Source organism: Ambystoma mexicanum, chromosome 10, assembly GCF_040938575.1.
Source record: "Ambystoma mexicanum isolate Mex_15411 chromosome 10, UKY_AmexF1_1, whole genome shotgun sequence".
Lineage (NCBI taxonomy): Eukaryota > Metazoa > Chordata > Amphibia > Caudata > Ambystomatidae > Ambystoma > Ambystoma mexicanum.
Genome location: NC_090932.1, coordinates 646,441,990 through 646,459,658, shown reverse-complemented (window position 1 = coordinate 646,459,658; position 17,669 = coordinate 646,441,990). Strand labels below are relative to the sequence as shown.

The window sequence follows — 17,669 nt, the reverse complement described above, 5'->3', positions numbered from 1 at the left end:
GTTTGTCGAGTAAGGGAAATGAGCCACCGACCTCACACTTTGCAATTCCGGTGATCTTAATCAATAAACAACGGTCTTCAAGAATGCATGCCATTGAAGCATACATCGACAGCAGAGCAGTTGGGAACTATATAGATCAGGACTTAGCTGCAGAGATGGGGCTTCCCCTATGTTCCAAGCCGACTACAGACAAGGTAACCACAGTGGATGGAAATGAAATCGCTTCCGAACCCGTAACCCAGCGCACAGCTGAAATAACCTTGCTGTGCCAGGATGGACACCGAGAGCTTATTTCGTTCGATCTCATCAAGGCACCTCAATTCCGGTGTATACTAGGGATGCCACGGTTAATCGCTCACAACCCTTTGATTGACTGGCAGGAAAGACAATTAACCTTTACCAGCAATTGCTCTCCAGCCTGTTATTACCAAGGACCAAAACCCGCTGTCAGTATCTCTACGACTCCAGAAGTGGCAACTTTGGGAGTGACTAGTACCTTGCCTGAAGAATACCAAGACTTCAAGGATGTATTCCAGAAGGACCAAGCAAACACGCTACCCCCGCACAGGCCCTATGACTGCCAGATCGACCTTGTTCCTGGTGCTCAGGTTCCTTGTGGCAGGATTTACGCTCTCACGGAACCCGAAAACCTTCATCTGAAGGCTTATTTAGACCAGTACCTCGCAAACGGATTCATCCGCCCATACAAGTCCCCAGCAGCCAGTCCTTTGTTCTTCGTACTGAAAAAAGAAGGGGACCTAAGAACCTTTATTGACTATTGCGCATTAAACCAGATCACTGTAAAGAACCGTTACCCCTTTCACCTCATCCCTGAGATGCTGGACCAGGTCAAAGATGCCCAGATTTACACCAAACTGGACCTTCGAGGAGCATACCACCTGGTGCGGGTCAGAAGCGGAGACGAATGGAAAACTGCTTTCCGCACCAAATATGGGTTGTTCGAATATCAAGTCATGCCCTTTGGGTTATGCAACGCCCTGCAGCGTTTCAGTATTTTATGAATGACGTTTTGAGAGAGTTAATAGATGTCTGCGCTCTAGTGTACATAGACGATATCTTAGTGTACTCAACTTCAAAACAGTATCACATCAAGCACGTCCGTTCAGTCCTCTCCAAGCTCCGGGAACATCGTTTATATGCAAAACTGGAAAAGTGTTTTTTCCACGTCACCGAAGTTGAGTTTCTGGGTTTTATTCTTACACCGGGAGGCATCAGAATGGACCTGCATAAGGTGGACGCCGTTTTGAAATGGCCATCACCAACATCCGTAAAATGGGTACAAAGCATCTTGGGCTTTGCGAACTTCTACCGCCGGTTCATACCAGATTTCTCACAGGTTGTACACCCGATCACCACCTTGTTAAGAAAAAATAATAAAAAATGTGCCTGGACCGAAGAAGCAGAAAGAGCCTTTCAGGACCTCAAGAAAAGATTTACCTCTTGACCAATCCTGCAACATCCTCGCCCTATCTCCCCTATATCATGGAGAGAGACGCTTCCAGCATAGCAATGGGAGCTGTCCTTTCGCAAAGAGACCCAGTAACAGGCCAGCTACATCCAGTGGCCTTTTGGTCGAAGAAATTCTCTCCCCCGGAGATTAATTATGCCATCACAGATAAGGAAGTTTTGGCGATCAAGTGCGCCTTTAAGGCCTGGCTGCATTACCTTTTGGGGGCCAGACACACCATCACAGTTATCACAGATCACCAAAACCTGCAATATCTTAAATCAGCCAAAGCCCAGTCATCACGCCAATTGCGGTGGGCCCTTTTCTTTGCCGAATACAACTATGTCATCACTTTTCGACCAGGGGTCAAGAATGGAAAAGCTGGCGCACTCTCTTGCACAGGCACTTATGACCTGGTATATACTACTCCAGATCCAGTCCCCATCATACCGGGAGACAAGATCTTGGGTCTCACTACGGCCTTAACCCAAGCTGAACTTAAGAACAAGATTCAACAAACTATGAACCCAGACACCCTCCTCGCCTGGCAAGCACAAGGGGAACAACATTCCATTAAAGATCATTTACCTTTTTTGAAGGATTGGTTGTACGTACCCGCCAAAGACTTACAACAACAGATTGTTGCTAGTTACCATGATTCCCTGATCGAAGAGCACCCAGGAATCACCAAGACTCTGGCCAAGGTAAATCAAAACTTCTGTTGGCCAGCCTGGCGCAAAGACGTCATTCAGTATGTTCTGTCCTGCGGAGTCTGTGCGCAAAACATGTCGCAGAAACAAAAACCATCCAGTCTTCTACAACCTTTAGACATTTCACCCACTCGCTGGCACACTCTTTCCCTCGACTTCATTACTGACCTGCCTCCTAGTCAAGGGTTTAACACCATCCTGGTAGTAGTGGACTTATCCTCTAAGATGGCACATTTTTTCCCACTCAAAGGCCTCCCGGATGAACCCACTTTAGCCAAGGTATTCCTGGACAGTATTGTAAAACTACATGGCTTCCCTTCAGTCCTGATCTCCGATCGAGGTAGCCAATTCATCTCCAACTTCTGGAAGAAATGTTGTACTATGGCACAAATTGACGTCAGGCTATCCACTAGCTATCACCCCCAAACAGACGGTCAGACCGAGAGGACTAACCAGACCCTCGAACAATACCTGCGGTGCATGTTACACCATGAAGTAAGAGACTGGAAAGATTTGCTATGGATAGCCGAGTACGCATACAACAACTCCTTGCACTCCAGTACCGGGCAAACACCCTTTTATGTCCTTTATGGCAGACACCCACGCACCTCAGAATTGGATGTCCCAACAAGCTTGGAAATGCCAGCAGTAAAAACTCTTCACACCAACATCACTCAAGGCTTTTAAAAAGGCCCAAGAACACCTTAAGCTTGCCAAAGAAAAACAAAAGCAATTTGCCGACCAACACCGAAAAAAGGCCCCAGACCATCAAATAGGAGACAAGGTTTGGTTAGGTGGCAAGTTTGTACCCATCAAGGGAACTGGACTTTTCAGCCCAGGTACTTAGGACCTTACACCATCAAGGCAATTATTAATCCAGCCGCCGTCAAACTAGATTTACCATCTAACCTACAGATTCACCCAGTATTTCATGTATCCCTACTAAAACCAATGCAACCCGGTACACGGGTTGAGACACCAACAAAACCCATACTTATTGACAGGGAACCAAAATTTGAAGTCAGAAACATCTTGGATTCCAAGTATTCAAGGGTAAGGATATATTACCTAGTCGATTGGAAAGGATTCGGACCCCAAGACAGATCCTGGGAACCCTGTGAAAACATTCATGCACCACGTTTGCTCAGAACATTTTTTATCGCAGCTTCCCAACTAAACCAGGGCCGGACAGAAGGAACGCCTTGAGAGGGGCCTTGTGGGGGAGTGCTGTCACGACCCATTTCCTTGAACCCCCCCGGGCAGGCCCATAGGCCAGGAGGGGTCTCGGTTCAGGCCCCCAACAAGTTTAGGCATCCTTGGCAAGGCCCTCTTGGGGCAAGTCCTGGCGCCTTTGGCGCCAGGCTCATACTTAATGAGACTTGTGCTTGGTGCTGGGGACTACTTTTTCAATGCCAGTCAACATGGAGGCATCCACAGAGCTTGGCTCCTGGGAATCAAGCTATGTGGTATAGTGTTTTGGGTGTGGTAGCCTAGGGACTTCTTTTCCTGAACTATTTTTCTTGAGGCTATTTAAACCACACCCGATTGGAAGAACAAGCTTTGCGTTACTTTGCGATCCAGCAACGTGACGCTCACCGTGTTCTGCAGCATCTGCAAACCTCAGATGAACCGCACCTGAAAGGACAAAAAGGACACTGTAATTCGCAGCAGCTTACCTGAGATTCCACCGTTAGCTGTCCACTGCTCCTGCCAGCAGCATCTAAGGAACAGTGTGCCTCCTGGATCGTCAAACCTGCAAGAGAGAAAAGAGACATTAGACAATACATTTGAGCCGGCAGCTTACCTCAAGTCACCCCTCGATCAGCACCGCTCTGGAACTCCTTGCTCCGGTGAACACCACAACCTGCGGGAGCAAAAGACAACAGGTTAGCAAGGCAAGACATCATCATACTGCTGCGCAATCACTCACCTACCGCATCAAGGCGCTCTCGAAACACCATCACTCGCCGGTGAGTCCAAATCCAGCCAAGGTTCAACAGCGGACTTCCGCGCACCTAAAGAGAGAAAAAAGACATTAGTAAATCAAGGAAAGGCTTAAAGAAAAACAGTAATAAGACCTACCTGAGAGACTCTTAGAGGGCAGCATCAGTGAAGTAACTAGATCGCATTCGCCCACAGAGGACAACGCGCCCCTGCCAAGAAGGCAGGACGGAGAGCACGCCAAAACCCAAAGCAAGGTGAGGAAAGGTCCGGGAGGGGCTGCGGGCATACCGGGTGTTTTGAGGCTCTTACCCCTGTTGCCCAGACTTGAACATTGCCCACCTGTTTTCCAGGCAGAACATCCCCACTGATAAATCCAGGGAGCAACCGAGAGGGGTACCAGAGTCCCGGCAGCTGGGTGGCGTCCCCGTGGATACCAGGTGAGCGTAACAGCATATCACACTTGTGGAGACACGGGTAAGTGATCTGGAGGACACAGTGGGAAGTGTAAGGAACTCATGGTGGCAACAGTAAAGACAGAGACAAGTGATCACAGTTCAAGGGTGTTTATTAAACTGTAAATGCAGGGTGGAAAAAAACGCCTAACCTAAATCTAAGATGGGAGCAAGCTTTGACCATCAAATGAAAAATAAGGCAGTCCTTGTGGTGTCTTGTCAAAATAAAAGGCCTATACTAAAAAACCAATTGCCAAATCCTTACAAATAATTACAGAAAGAGTGTGGGATAGGATTTTCAATAAAGAAAGAAGTGTTGACAAATAACAGGTCAGGATGTGATTGCCAGGGGCCTCCCTTCCCCATGTTTAGAGCACGGGACAAGGTGGATCTCCTGATCACAGCACACACTCGAGCTTTCCCAGCACGATCTGATAGTTCCATACCAGCTATCAGGTCCTTTGATGGTTAAGTCTCTTTTCAACAAAAGTCTCTCGCCTTCATAGGCCTGATATTCAACAAAACAAACAAACAAAAAGTTCCTTTTCATGGATTTTGGGTCATGACTTTCCACCCCTGGATCTCCTGCTTCCCGGCTCAGACCCCTCTCGGACATCAGCCTCCCTCCTTCGTGTTCACTATGGTTTTTCTTGCATTCACGACTATTAATGTCCTTTCAAACAGTTCACTGTGGACATCCCTCGGTTGGGTTCACTCCTGTTAACACACTGTTAATAGGGACTTCAGGCCTCGCCCCTTTTTGTCAGCATCCCTCCGCCAGGTTCACTCCTGCCAACTTTATCAATTGTGCCTTTCTCATTAAATTCTTTTGATGTGGGATTCACTTCCCTAATTCTTACGATGCAGGATTCACTTCCCTTAACTTCACAATCATCTGTCAGCCAAAGACTTTCAACTGTAGAGAGGATTTTACAAGACCTCTGTATGACCACTTTGACCCCCTTTTCACCTTTTCCCAAGACCTTCTGGTTATGGCAGTTTCAACAATCGGGTAATCGCCAAGAGTTTCTTGAGTAAGCACCCATGTGGTGCCAGACTCCTCTGTTGCTGGTTTTCCCCCTTATAGCACCAATAGCTCTTTAATCTTTCACAGTTCAACTAGCCGCTTGCTACTTTTTTTTCAACACAGTTAGGTTTCTCATCGATTCTCCCCTCGACTCACCGGCTGTGATGAACCGCTTGGCTTTATTTTTCTGTTGAGTCAAGGTTTATACCACAGAGACAAGCATCTCTCCCCGGCTTAGTTATCAGCGGAGGAGGGTCTCATGTACCATTGACATCTCTTGCAACACACGCTGGGTATTGTTTGTAGTCTTACGTCTCCTTCTGCAGAGGTTTCACAGGCTTTGGTTGGAAAGGGCAAGATCGCTTCTCTCCTTGTCAGTCTCCCGATATGCGCTGACGTTCTCCTCCTCTTGAACTGCCATGCTGAGTTAGCTCTCACGTCGTGTGGTCTGCCTTGCTCGTACTGTGCTCTCGTACTCCAGTTTGTATCCCTCTGGGTAAGGGAAAAGGCCATCAGGTGTGTGTGATTCTAGTCAATTGCCTGACCCTTGTATTGGGACATGTCAGGTAAACAGCTCTGGTGTTAGTCAGTTGTCTTTTGTAATGTGCAAAAGTGTTCATGTTGGAAAAGGGGTGTAGTGTTTTTGAATATCCTACGTGGTTGGATGTGGAAAAGGTATTGAAAGAAGGGGGAATACTGTGTCTCACCCATCTGTTCCCCACGCCCCAAGGACCCCCCCATCCAGGTGATCCTCTCTCACTGGTCCACCCGCAGGAACTGGATCCAATAGCGATGGGCATGTCCTGGCCACCTGGATGACAGATCCCCGAGACTAGGTAGGGAGACACCTTCAGGTTTCTCACAGAAGGCATTATCAGTATCATCAAACCTTCAAGAAGAAGCTCCTGGTGGTATGCACGAAAGTTAGAGTCACGTCCCCGCTAGAACAACATTACAATAGTGGGAGTCCCTCAGATGGCTGTCCATGGCCCTATGTAACCGTTTGTTGAAGGCATCCTGCAGTCTGTCTTTGGCAAGCCGCAGTTCTCGGCACAGTTTCTGGTAGAGAGGGTACACTGGTCAGTGGCCCCTGCCCCAAAGCCCAGGCCTCCTCCATGTAGAATCATCCTGCGTCTGGTGATTGACTCTTGGTCTGACATATCCGATGCCAACCCTTATGGCTCCTTATTTTTGCTCACTGCTGTGCCGCATTGGACGCTATGCTGAACATTTCTAATATCAGCAGTTTTCGTTGGTGTTTGCAGTGTGCTCTCTGAGGTTGCGCAAGAACAGTTATTTGGAGTACACTATCAATTTGGGGCAGATGGTGAGGGTTGGGGGCTGGGATGCGGAAGGTGTTGTAATGTAGTCTTGTCTTGTTATGTCACTGGCCTGGAGTGCTTGCTGTCAGAATGTTGATGCATGAATGCAGCTCAGGAGAATGTTGTGTGGATCTGTGAGTAAATGTTCTGAGAGAGTCAGCTGGGGGCCTGAGCTGGTGTGTGAAGGATGGCTGGTGGGTCTGATATGTAACTATGTCCTGTCTACTGTGCCACTTTAAATACCTATAAGAGAACATGGATGATGTACATTTGTACCTATGTAAATAAAGCTACCTGGATCAAACCCAATGACTCCACAGCAGGTCTGTGTCTCGAGTCTTAGCTTAATTACAACAGCAAGACTTTATAACAATGGTGACAAGGAAGCTAAAGAGAGCTTCAAGAACTCACAATTTGAGAAGAAAAATAAAGCAGGAGACAGGCAATGAGACTACAGCGACTGGAATGACAGTAAGGAGAACTGTGGGAGGGGGAAGCAGCTGCAGCGACCCACCGTTCCCCCATGCAAATAAATATCCATTTTACCCAGCACAAAAAAAAAGACATTTGGACTCTCTGGGAGGGAGGTCCCCATCACAAATGAAATTGCCCCAGAGATTTCCAGCAAGGGAGAGCCCACTCCCATAGAAAGACATTATAATATGGTTGCAGTTAGAAATTGTCAATGTCAATTTCCAAGAATTAGGGCATACTCAGGAATCCAATCTTGAAACAGACTGGGAGCGGCGTGTATTGATAGAGTGGCACCTGTCTCCAGGATATATTTTGTTAGATGTGTAAATAATGATTAAATAGTGCCTGCAAGAATCCTGCAGGTGGCGCCAGTACTTCATTTGTGTATAGAAAAAGAAATAAAATGAAATGTATTGGAAAATGCCAGTGCGCTGTGTGACAGGAAAATGCGCAGCTTGTAAAGAAGTACTATCTAAACATGCCAATATTTGTACATCCAGTGACTAATGGCAATTATGTTGGGCATAGATGCATCAATGGACTTACCTGTTTTTAAATGATGCTGCGTGAGGCGGCCGTTGGTTTGGTGCTCCGACGAGGTCTGTCCTCTGTGCTGCCAAAGAGAAAATGATGATGTGTATGGAATGCCAGAGAGTCTTGCTGATGGCACAGCGGACAAGAAGTTAGAACGTCCGTGGCGGTTGAAGGCATGCAATAATATGAGTTACTGTTAAAGAACAACACCTGCTGCGTGAACACGTTACGTTGGATGCGGACGTGATTGATAATTATTTCAGAGGATTTCATACTATGGCCTCAAACGGAACACGGTTGTGGCAAAAAGACACTTGGTGACTCGAGTTTTACCAAGGGATTATATGAGAACATTATGGCTTGCATCTGGAAAGTGCAAGTGTGATTGTTTACATTTTTATTCTGGGATAACAGTAGAGAAGCAGTTTGTTCTTCCCATGGATGCATGTAATAGGAACACGTGAGTTTGTTTTACAAGACGTTCAAACATCATATGGTGCATGTATGGTTCAGAAAACATGAACGATGAACTGTACTTTCATTATCACGAACAATGGCACAAGTTTATATGTATTTTGAGGGTGCATTAAGTGGAAGTTTCGGTTTTACAATATCATTATGAATCAGGAAGTGGGGTTACCACCATTATAAGTTTTAAGTTGCTGCAAGTTGTTATGGATATTGCAAAATGTGTTCTGGCCTTGATCAAGCCAGCGCGTATGTATTCTAGGAACAATATGTGTTAATGAAGAATTATTAGGCAATCTAAATGGGAAGAATTTTTTTGACAAGGTGACAATGTTGGAAAAATGCAGTGTTTTGATGATGTGTATTTATTTTGGTGCTATCCAAAAATGTGTTTAGAAGTATATGCTGAATTATTTGGTAGAATGGAAATAGAATGTATTTATGCATATTAGAGTATGTATTACCTTTGAGTTAAAATGTATTGAGAAATGGAAGTATAGTGATACCCTTAGAGTTGTGCGTGGGCCGTTGTTGCGTGACGCGTCTTAAGTGTTGTGGCCCCTTACTGTGTCATCTACCACCTGTACCGCATGTGTTGTTGGTTTTGGTTGGAGACAGGGTATTTAGAGATTGCATATGTTATAGCAAAAGGCTAATGGATGTTATTTATATATTAATGCAATTAAAGATTGAATCTAAATGTTCAATCACCTGATTACCAGTAGTTAGTTGCGCAATCACCGGAGTAAAGACTGATAGATGGGAATCTGGGTAAGTGATTCCAATATATGATTTAGGGTTATGCACAATCAGATAAAATGTTGTGCAACATGTACGCTCAAAAACGAGGTATATAAGTGGAAATAGTGGAAATTAATCAACCAAGAAGGGATGAGTTTTTGGAAATGAATTTACAGTAGAGAAAAAGGAAAGAAATTAGCATAGGTTGAGACAGCCAATCAGAGTAATTTGGTATGTAATGAAGCATATATGTAGGAAAAAGTGCACAAGCAATGAAAATACCTTTAGGTTGTGAATATGTTTGGCGCCATGTTTTATTAGTATGAATTTAGTTATTGATGTTCATAGTTTAGATGTATTAGAATATTGTAGTGCTACCAGGAGCACAATATATGTTTATATGTTGTTTCATTGTGAGTGAGTCTGGTAGTGTTGTGGTTTGGTCGTGGTTTGGTTGACGCATGCATGAGTATTCTGGATAAGGATGTATGTGGTGCGGGTGAGATGAATGTGCTCGCCTGTTGTTGAGAGGTTGCACTTGTATGTGTGTGCTTTGTTCCACTGTCCCTGTATACATATGTCTGCACTGAGTGAATGAGGCAGTGTGCATGTGTCGTCTGATGCTGGTTTGGTTGGAAGTTGGTTTGCTATTTGATATTGGTTGTGATCTGTGGGATGTGTGTTGAGCGATAAGTGGGAGCCGGTTGTAACTGATTGTGTTTTGGTTGTGAGAGTGGAAGAAGTGTGGATTACGTACCCCTTCTGTAACTGCTGTTCCTGGCATGGGCAACACCACTCTCCTTGTATGTTAGTCTGTTGGACTCTTACGGTCAGGTGCCGGTTGGCTCTGCTGCGTTGTTATGCATAGCATCCGGGTCTGTTGTGTGTCAACCCTTGGTTCCCTCCTTCTGTTCCCCACCTGTATGTATGATTGATGTTTCTTCATTGGTTTGGTTTGTGCCAGAGTGTGGCAGGCTCTGTGTCTGGATGTGGCGGGTCTGGATGGAAGGATGTTGCTTTGTTGGAAGGTTCCTGTTGTGAGAAAGGAAGATGTTGTGGTTGAGTCTGGTATGAAAGGGAGATGTTGTGATTGTTTGAGTCTAGTATGAAAGGGAGACGTTGTAATGTAGTCTTGTCTTGTTCTGTCACTGGCCTGGAGTTCTTGCTGTCAGAATGTTGATGCATAAATGCAGCTCAGGAGAATGTTGTGTGGATCTGTGAGTGAATGTTCTGAGAGAGTCAGTTGGGGGCCTGAGCAGGTGTCTGAAGATGGCCGGCGGGTCTGCTATGTAATTATGTCCTGTCTACTTTGACACTGTATATACCTATATGAGAAACTGCATGATGTACATTTGTACCTATGTAAATAAAGCTACCTGGATCAAACCCAATGACTCCACAACAGGCCTGTGGCTTGAGTCTCAGCTTTATTACAAGAGCAAGACTTTATAACAGAAGGGTTCTAAAGTTAAAATGATTGACAGTCATTTTGGGGGCAACAGGGTGTGGGGCATCGCTGCAGATCTTGAGAGCTTTGGTACCAGAATTTGAAAAATGACACATAATTGGGCAGGTGGGGAGGGCTCCCGCTTTCCTTCTTAACATGGAACATACAGGGGTTGAATAACGCAGTTAAGGCCCGAAAAGGGCCTTTCATATATTGAATGACATGGTCCTACGATAATTATGTTGCAGGAAACGCATGCACTAGGGAGGGTCCATGAGATGTTTGCACGCCGGTGTTCTACACTAATTACTCCTCACAATCCAGGGGGGTCCTTACATTAATTCATCACTCCCTGGGATTCAGGGTTTCCAAGAGCACTGTCGACCCCCTCGGCTGATATGTTGTAGTCTGGGGAACACTGGCAGAACATCTGGTCGTACTTGTCAATACGTATGGTCCAAATTTAGATGACCCTGAGTTTTACCAACAAGTGTCTAACAAGCTGACTGATATGGAAGGGGCGATGATAATCTGGGGTGGGGATTTTAATACAATCCTGGATTCCAACCTGGACAGAATATCAGATGTTTCTCAGAGTCTAAGGCTGCTCAGACATTGCACCAGCTGATGTTGTACCTGCCACTAGCAGATGCATGGCGACAGATACATCCATATGAAAGAGAATACACATACTATTCCTCAGTCATGAATAGATTTTTGGTTACTAACCCCTGAATTATTTTAGATGGTCAAGGATGCAGCATCCACCTTTGAACATTGTCCGAACACACCACAGTGGTTCTGTTGTTGCTACTAGTGGACTTCCCCAGGCCACACTCTCTATATGCTACAAGCCACAAATATTGTTGAAACACTATACACTGATATTGTCAAATTCTTTGCTTTAAATGAGGGCTCTGTACATCTACATACCACACTGTGGGAGGCATTCACATTGTTAATGAGGGGGTGCTCATGTATACATCCATGGGTGCTCTTAGGACCATTAGGCGGGAGCTGAGTGAGGTTGAGTGCAGCTAAGGGCACTATAGAATGTGCATAGGGGAGCACAGATGGGGTCCACATTAGGGCAGATGCAGGAGCTGCTGTTGAGGTGTCACACCCTGGCTGATCGAGAACTTCTACATGTTGTTGCTCCAGCAAGAGCCAGGAGTTGTTAGGAGGGTGATAAATCGGGCAGGTTGCTAGCTAGGCTGGAAAGAGGGGAAGGTTTTTGACAGCCCATCATGAGTATACAGGGGCAGGATGGAGTGATGCAGGTGCGTGAGGTTGACATTAATGACACTTTTTTGGAATTTTATTATACACTCTATGACACCACGAACGAGGATGATGTCTCCCAGTACCTGACCGGCATTCATTTTGCCAGTGCTACTGACAGAGACAATCCTGGCCTTAGAACAGCCCATAACGACAGAAGAACTAGTTGTGGAAGTGAAATCACTGGCCTCTAGTAAAACTCCAGGTGCTGAAGGAATAAAGATAGAACTTTCAAAAACATTCCACCCAGAGTTGGCTCCCAGGTTGCTCCTGGTGTGGGAATAATCCTTGTGAGGGGAGAGCTCCCTTGGTCCATGCGTGAGGAGGTCATAACTGTATTGTTGAAGCCCTGTAGACCCTCACAGGACATGTCCTCGTACAGACTGCTGTTGTTAATTAATGCAGATGCCAAGTTTTTTGCCAGGGTTTTGGCCACACGCCTGCTTCCATTCATGCCACAGCTGGTTCACCCAGACCACTCTGGTTTTATCCTCAACAGGTTCACGGCTCTAAAATTACGATGGCTATTTTGTGTGCTAGCACAGAGAAATCCCCAGGCTAGGGCAGTGGCAGCGTCACATGATATCGAGAAAGCCTTTGATTCAGTCTCCTGGCGTTATCTCTTCCACGTTCTCTATCGATTCGGAATGAGCCTGTACTTTTGCAATGTGTCAAGTTGAAATACTCAAGCCCACTGGCTAGAATTCGCACCAAAAATCCCATTTTTGCCCCATTCCCATAGAGACGGGGCACCGGGCAGGGCGGCCCACTTTCCCCCTTGTTATTTGCACTTACGATTGTGCCACTGGCGGCATTGATACTGGACATTCACAGACCTAGAGGGATAAGAATATCGGGACCACCCCAGGTGATTTCATTTTATGCAGATGATTTTTTGCTCTTTTTTAGTGACCCTGATCAAAACCTAGACCATATTATGCAAGACGTGCATCGATTCACACAATATTGGGGGTATAAGATAAATAATGCTAAGTCAGAATTGTTCCCTTTAACGTCTTCCACTGAACAGCCTGCTGATCTTTGGGGGTTCTGTTGGCCCCCTTTGAAGTTTCAGTACTTGCGGGTCGTGGTTTCCAGGGACCATCAAACACTATATTCCAAAAATCACGAGCTATACCCAATCACTGAAGGATCACCAGAACAAACTCTGAAGCTTCCCCCAAATATCAGCAGAGACATTCGTCAAGCTGGTAAACAACAGCAACACAGCTGGTTCCCCATGGATCCCTGCCCCCCGATATATATATAAATCAATCCTCACACAAGGAACACTGAAAGAATACTACAGAAACCTTTTCAACCAATCACTCTCAACAGGGAAAGTACCAAAATCATTCAAATCAGCATACATCAAGCCACTCCTCAACAACACAGCAGGAAACGTAGAGGACCTCTCCAACTACAGACCCATTTCAAACATCCCGTACTCAGCAAAACTGCTCGAAACATACGCCTATAGAATAACACAAGAATTCATAGAAGAACCCATTCTGCTGGATCAAGCTCAAGTAGGCTTCAGACCAATGAGAGGGGCAGGATCGGCACTTCTCTCAATCTGGGACGATCTGAAGACCAATGCAGACTCGGACAAAAACACAGCTTTAATACTACTGGATCTCTCTGCAGCATTTCACACAGTTAACCATGACATCCTTATCACGGTATTGGAAGAAATAGGAATCACAGACCTAGCCCCACTATGGATCAAATCTTTACTAACCAACAGAAGAGAAACTGTATAGATAAAACCTTTCAGATCATCTCGGCGAGAATCCACCTGTGCAGTACCACAAAGATCCTCTTTATCCCTATTGATCGTCAACATATACCTGGCACCATTAATCAAGCTCATTAAAAAACACAGGCTCACATGCTACAACTACGCTGATGACACATGGATCGTCTACAAATTACAAGATACACAGGAAGGAAAGACAATGCTGGAAGACTGCCTACAAAAACTCTATAGCTGGATGAACACCAACAACCTCAAACTCAACCCGGCTAAACAGAAATAATGATGATATCCAAAAGCGGTGAAAACAATCACTAGATACCATGGTCGATGGAACTAGGAACAGCACTGACTCCATCAATGATAGTAAAAACCTGGGAGTCTTGATGGACAACGAACTAACACTCGACTCACAAGTAAACGCCATAATCAAGAAATGTTTCTTCCTCCTGAAGGCGGTAAAAAGGATCCTACCATTCCTCTTTCACCCACAAAACACTCACCATCATTGCGCTCATCATGTCCAGAAGAGACACATCAACAGACTATACCTAGGAATGCCAGAACGACTATTAAAGAACCTTCAGCACATCCAAAACGCTGCGGCCAGACTCCTGCTCAGACTACCATATAGAGAACACAATGCCCCAGCACTGAAAATGCTACACTGGCTACCTATAAAATAGCAAATAAAGTTCAAAACAATGTGCATAATGCACAGAACAATCCACGGCCAAGGACTAGAGTTCGTAAAATAGAAAATAACCGTCTACCAATGCTGAAGAGCACTGAGATCAAGCAACGACATTCGCTTAGAACCAAAACCATACAATAAAAGAAAACATGGAGGATCAACTTTATCTCACCTGGCACCAATAACATGGAACGAACTACCAAAAAACATATGCAACACAAGGGATAATCTGGAATTCAAGAAACTACTAAAATCTTGGCTCTTTGCCACCGAATTAGAAGGAAACGACTAGGAAGTATGCATCCAATCGGGACACAACAATCCAAATGATTAGCCCAGGACCCTGAATTAATTTTCCCTAACCGGGGGTGGGCGGTGGGAGGACACCCCAACAAACCATGCCTACATACAGCTAGACCACAGAGGAAACTAAGAAAGGTAAGAATCCCCCCAGGAACATGCAGTGAATGACCAGAACCCCAAACCGTAACATTGCCCATCTGGGGCAGGAAAGACGCTTACCGCAGCCAGGTAGACATACCACTAGAGTAACAAAGAGGAAAGCTGTGACTCCTAGACATGCCTGGCAATTATGCAGATGGACTGCAGTGCCAGGCACACAGGATAGTTGTAGCTGTTGAGCGCAAAGACGGGGAGACAAAGAGGTAAGGAAAACGAGCGAACATAACTCTAATACCTCAATTTTCCACATATACAAACTCACACAACCACATCTCTGCACAGCAATCCGCACGCATTTCACCACACTGCAACATCAGACCAACAGCATCACACCCCAATACAACAGCACATGGGAAGCCACACCGACCCGAAAACCGCACCCATGCCCAGCAAACAGTGCAAACCGAACTGAAGCAGCCAACAGGATATCACAACTCTCACTTTCGTACTCCACTACACCCTCATGACCACCCCACTCCCACACCCTCCTTTTCAGAACCGCCAGAGTGCCCGGGGACCACTCTGGTGGTGACAGTGCACGGTACAAATACCTTTAACATTAACAATTGGCTGCAAAATTAACTCTGTGGGCTGGTCTCTCGATCTCACTATATGGATGGGTATCATTTCTCAAGATGGCGGTTCTCCCAAAGATGCTTTATTATTTCTAAAGTGTTCCCATCTGGCTGGGGCAAGCTTGTTTCACTTTGCACGATGGATCCGAGATTTGGATTGGGGGGGCAGGGTTGCCAGGATCTGGTGGGATAAGATAACTGAACCATACGAGTGCAGCGGTCTTGCGGCACCGGACTTTGAACTCTATTATCTGGCATTCCAAGGCCCATTTCACCAGATACTGGTATGCTACTGATACAGCAGTGGTACCTATACTGTTGGAACGCTACAGAGCATCCCCCACTGACCCCTTCAGTCGGTAATAGTCTGTGACCGGTATATAGAGTCTTCTACATATGACACTGTTAGAACTACGGTCAATGCTTGGTTGAGGATATTTCATAAACTGCAGATTCAAACACCCTACAATAATGCGGTCCCGCTTTGGGACTTTCTGGGCATTGCTTCCACGTTCGACAGGGAACTTAAAAAAGCTTGGGATCCAGCAGGGCAGCTGACTCTGGGGGACATGTTCCTTGAAGGGTAATTTGTATCCCTGGCGGTCTTCTATAAGGGTTTGGGCAATGGTCCCCTCAGAATGCTGCAATATTTTCAAATGCAGGCTGCTTTGCGGGTAATGTGGCCTTACTTCCCAGCCAAACCAAAGACACATGAGTGCAGCAGCTCAATAGTGTCTGCAGATGGGGCACATTGCGGGGTGTGCAGATTATACGGTCTGCTACAAACACATGTGCAGTCGAAAAATGAAATGAAGGTTGTGTGCAAAAAGGACTTGGGTATTGCGTTGGGGAATGAGCAATGGCTAAAATGCTGTCAACTGACTAAGACTGTGGGCCTCATTACAAGTGCTCCGGTCCGTAATAAACGCTGCCGTCACCGTTTCCACGTCCGCCCAATCATGACCCGTGGCCCCGGAAATAGCACCTCCCCCAACCGCCACCATGGAGTTAAGGGTCCTGTAAAGTCCACCTCCACGGAAACCCCTCCGTTACCGGCAATACGAAACACCGCGAGCATCACAACTAGCGCGGACACGGAAACACCGCCAGAAAAATTGCGTTAAAACCATGATCACGGTGGCGGTACCGCCGCCAACGCGAACATGACGTTAAACAGTGCCTGCTGAACTGAATCAGGGCACAGGTGCACCAAATCAGCCCAGCTGGACCCAGCAGCACACTGGGAGCCTACAAAAGTGCCACACCCAGGCCAACACAACACAAAACCATGCAGGCAGCAGCAGCAGCTCTAGTAGCTCTAGTAGCACTTGGACTGGGCCTACTCAACCAACAGGCAGCACTGCACATGATGGCAGTAATGGTGCAGAGGAGGAGGCGGAGGCGAAGGAGGTGCATGCGCCAACCAGCCAACCCTGCACCTATGGCAAACCCCATTGTCCAGCCGTCACAACCCCGCAGGCAGCCTGCAATACCACGCATCAGTACCTCACCCTGGAACCTTACCCCAGGACAGATCCACACACTATACCGGCTGGACCGTCCAACAATCCTGTACATCACTGCCATGATTGAGGACAACATCAGCAGCCACATAGACACCCCCACCGCCACCCCCATCCCCTCCTGAAGGTTGTGTCTGTGCTGCATTTCCATGGCACTGGCACCTATCAACACACAGTCGGTGAGCTGCACGGCATATCACAACCCTGTTTTTTAAAAATCCTGGTACAGGTACTGGATGCCCTGTTGCGCCATGTGTCGGAACACATAGCCCTACCCCGTACCCTCCCCGAGGTCATTGCCACCAAGTTGGCCTTCCATGCCATAGCAGGCATGCCAAATTGCATAGGTGCAGTTGACTGCACCCACATTGAGCTGACAGTACCACGTGCAATTGAGATGGTGTTCTGCAATAGGAAACAGTATCACTCGTTGAATGTACAGATGGTATGTGATGCCACGCTACTGATTACACACTGCTGCGCACGTTTCCCAGGCTCAACCCATGACTCAATGGTACTGCGGAATTCCACGTTGCCACGGTACATGGAACGCTATGCTGGACAAAACACGTGGCTATTAGGTGAGTACATCTGACAATGCTCCAACCCTGTTGAAGTGGTGTGTGTCTCTCCAGGCCAATGAGCAATGTGAGTGTGCCGCTATGAACGCACATGCATCACCCCCCCTGCCATCAACCAAATAGACAGCGGATCCCAAATATCACAAAGGAAGACATGACAGGTCAACACAGTGTGCCCGTACACACCCTGCCACATGACACACACAGCCG

General features: G+C 46.4%; 1 protein-coding gene across 4 annotated transcripts in view; it reads right to left on the bottom strand.

Moving 5' to 3' along the window:
- LOC138491614 (nuclear body protein SP140-like) overlaps positions 1 to 17,669 on the bottom strand; it is a 3,009,150-nt gene that overhangs the window by 251,654 nt on the left and 2,739,827 nt on the right. The gene's annotated exons all lie outside the window — the stretch shown is intronic.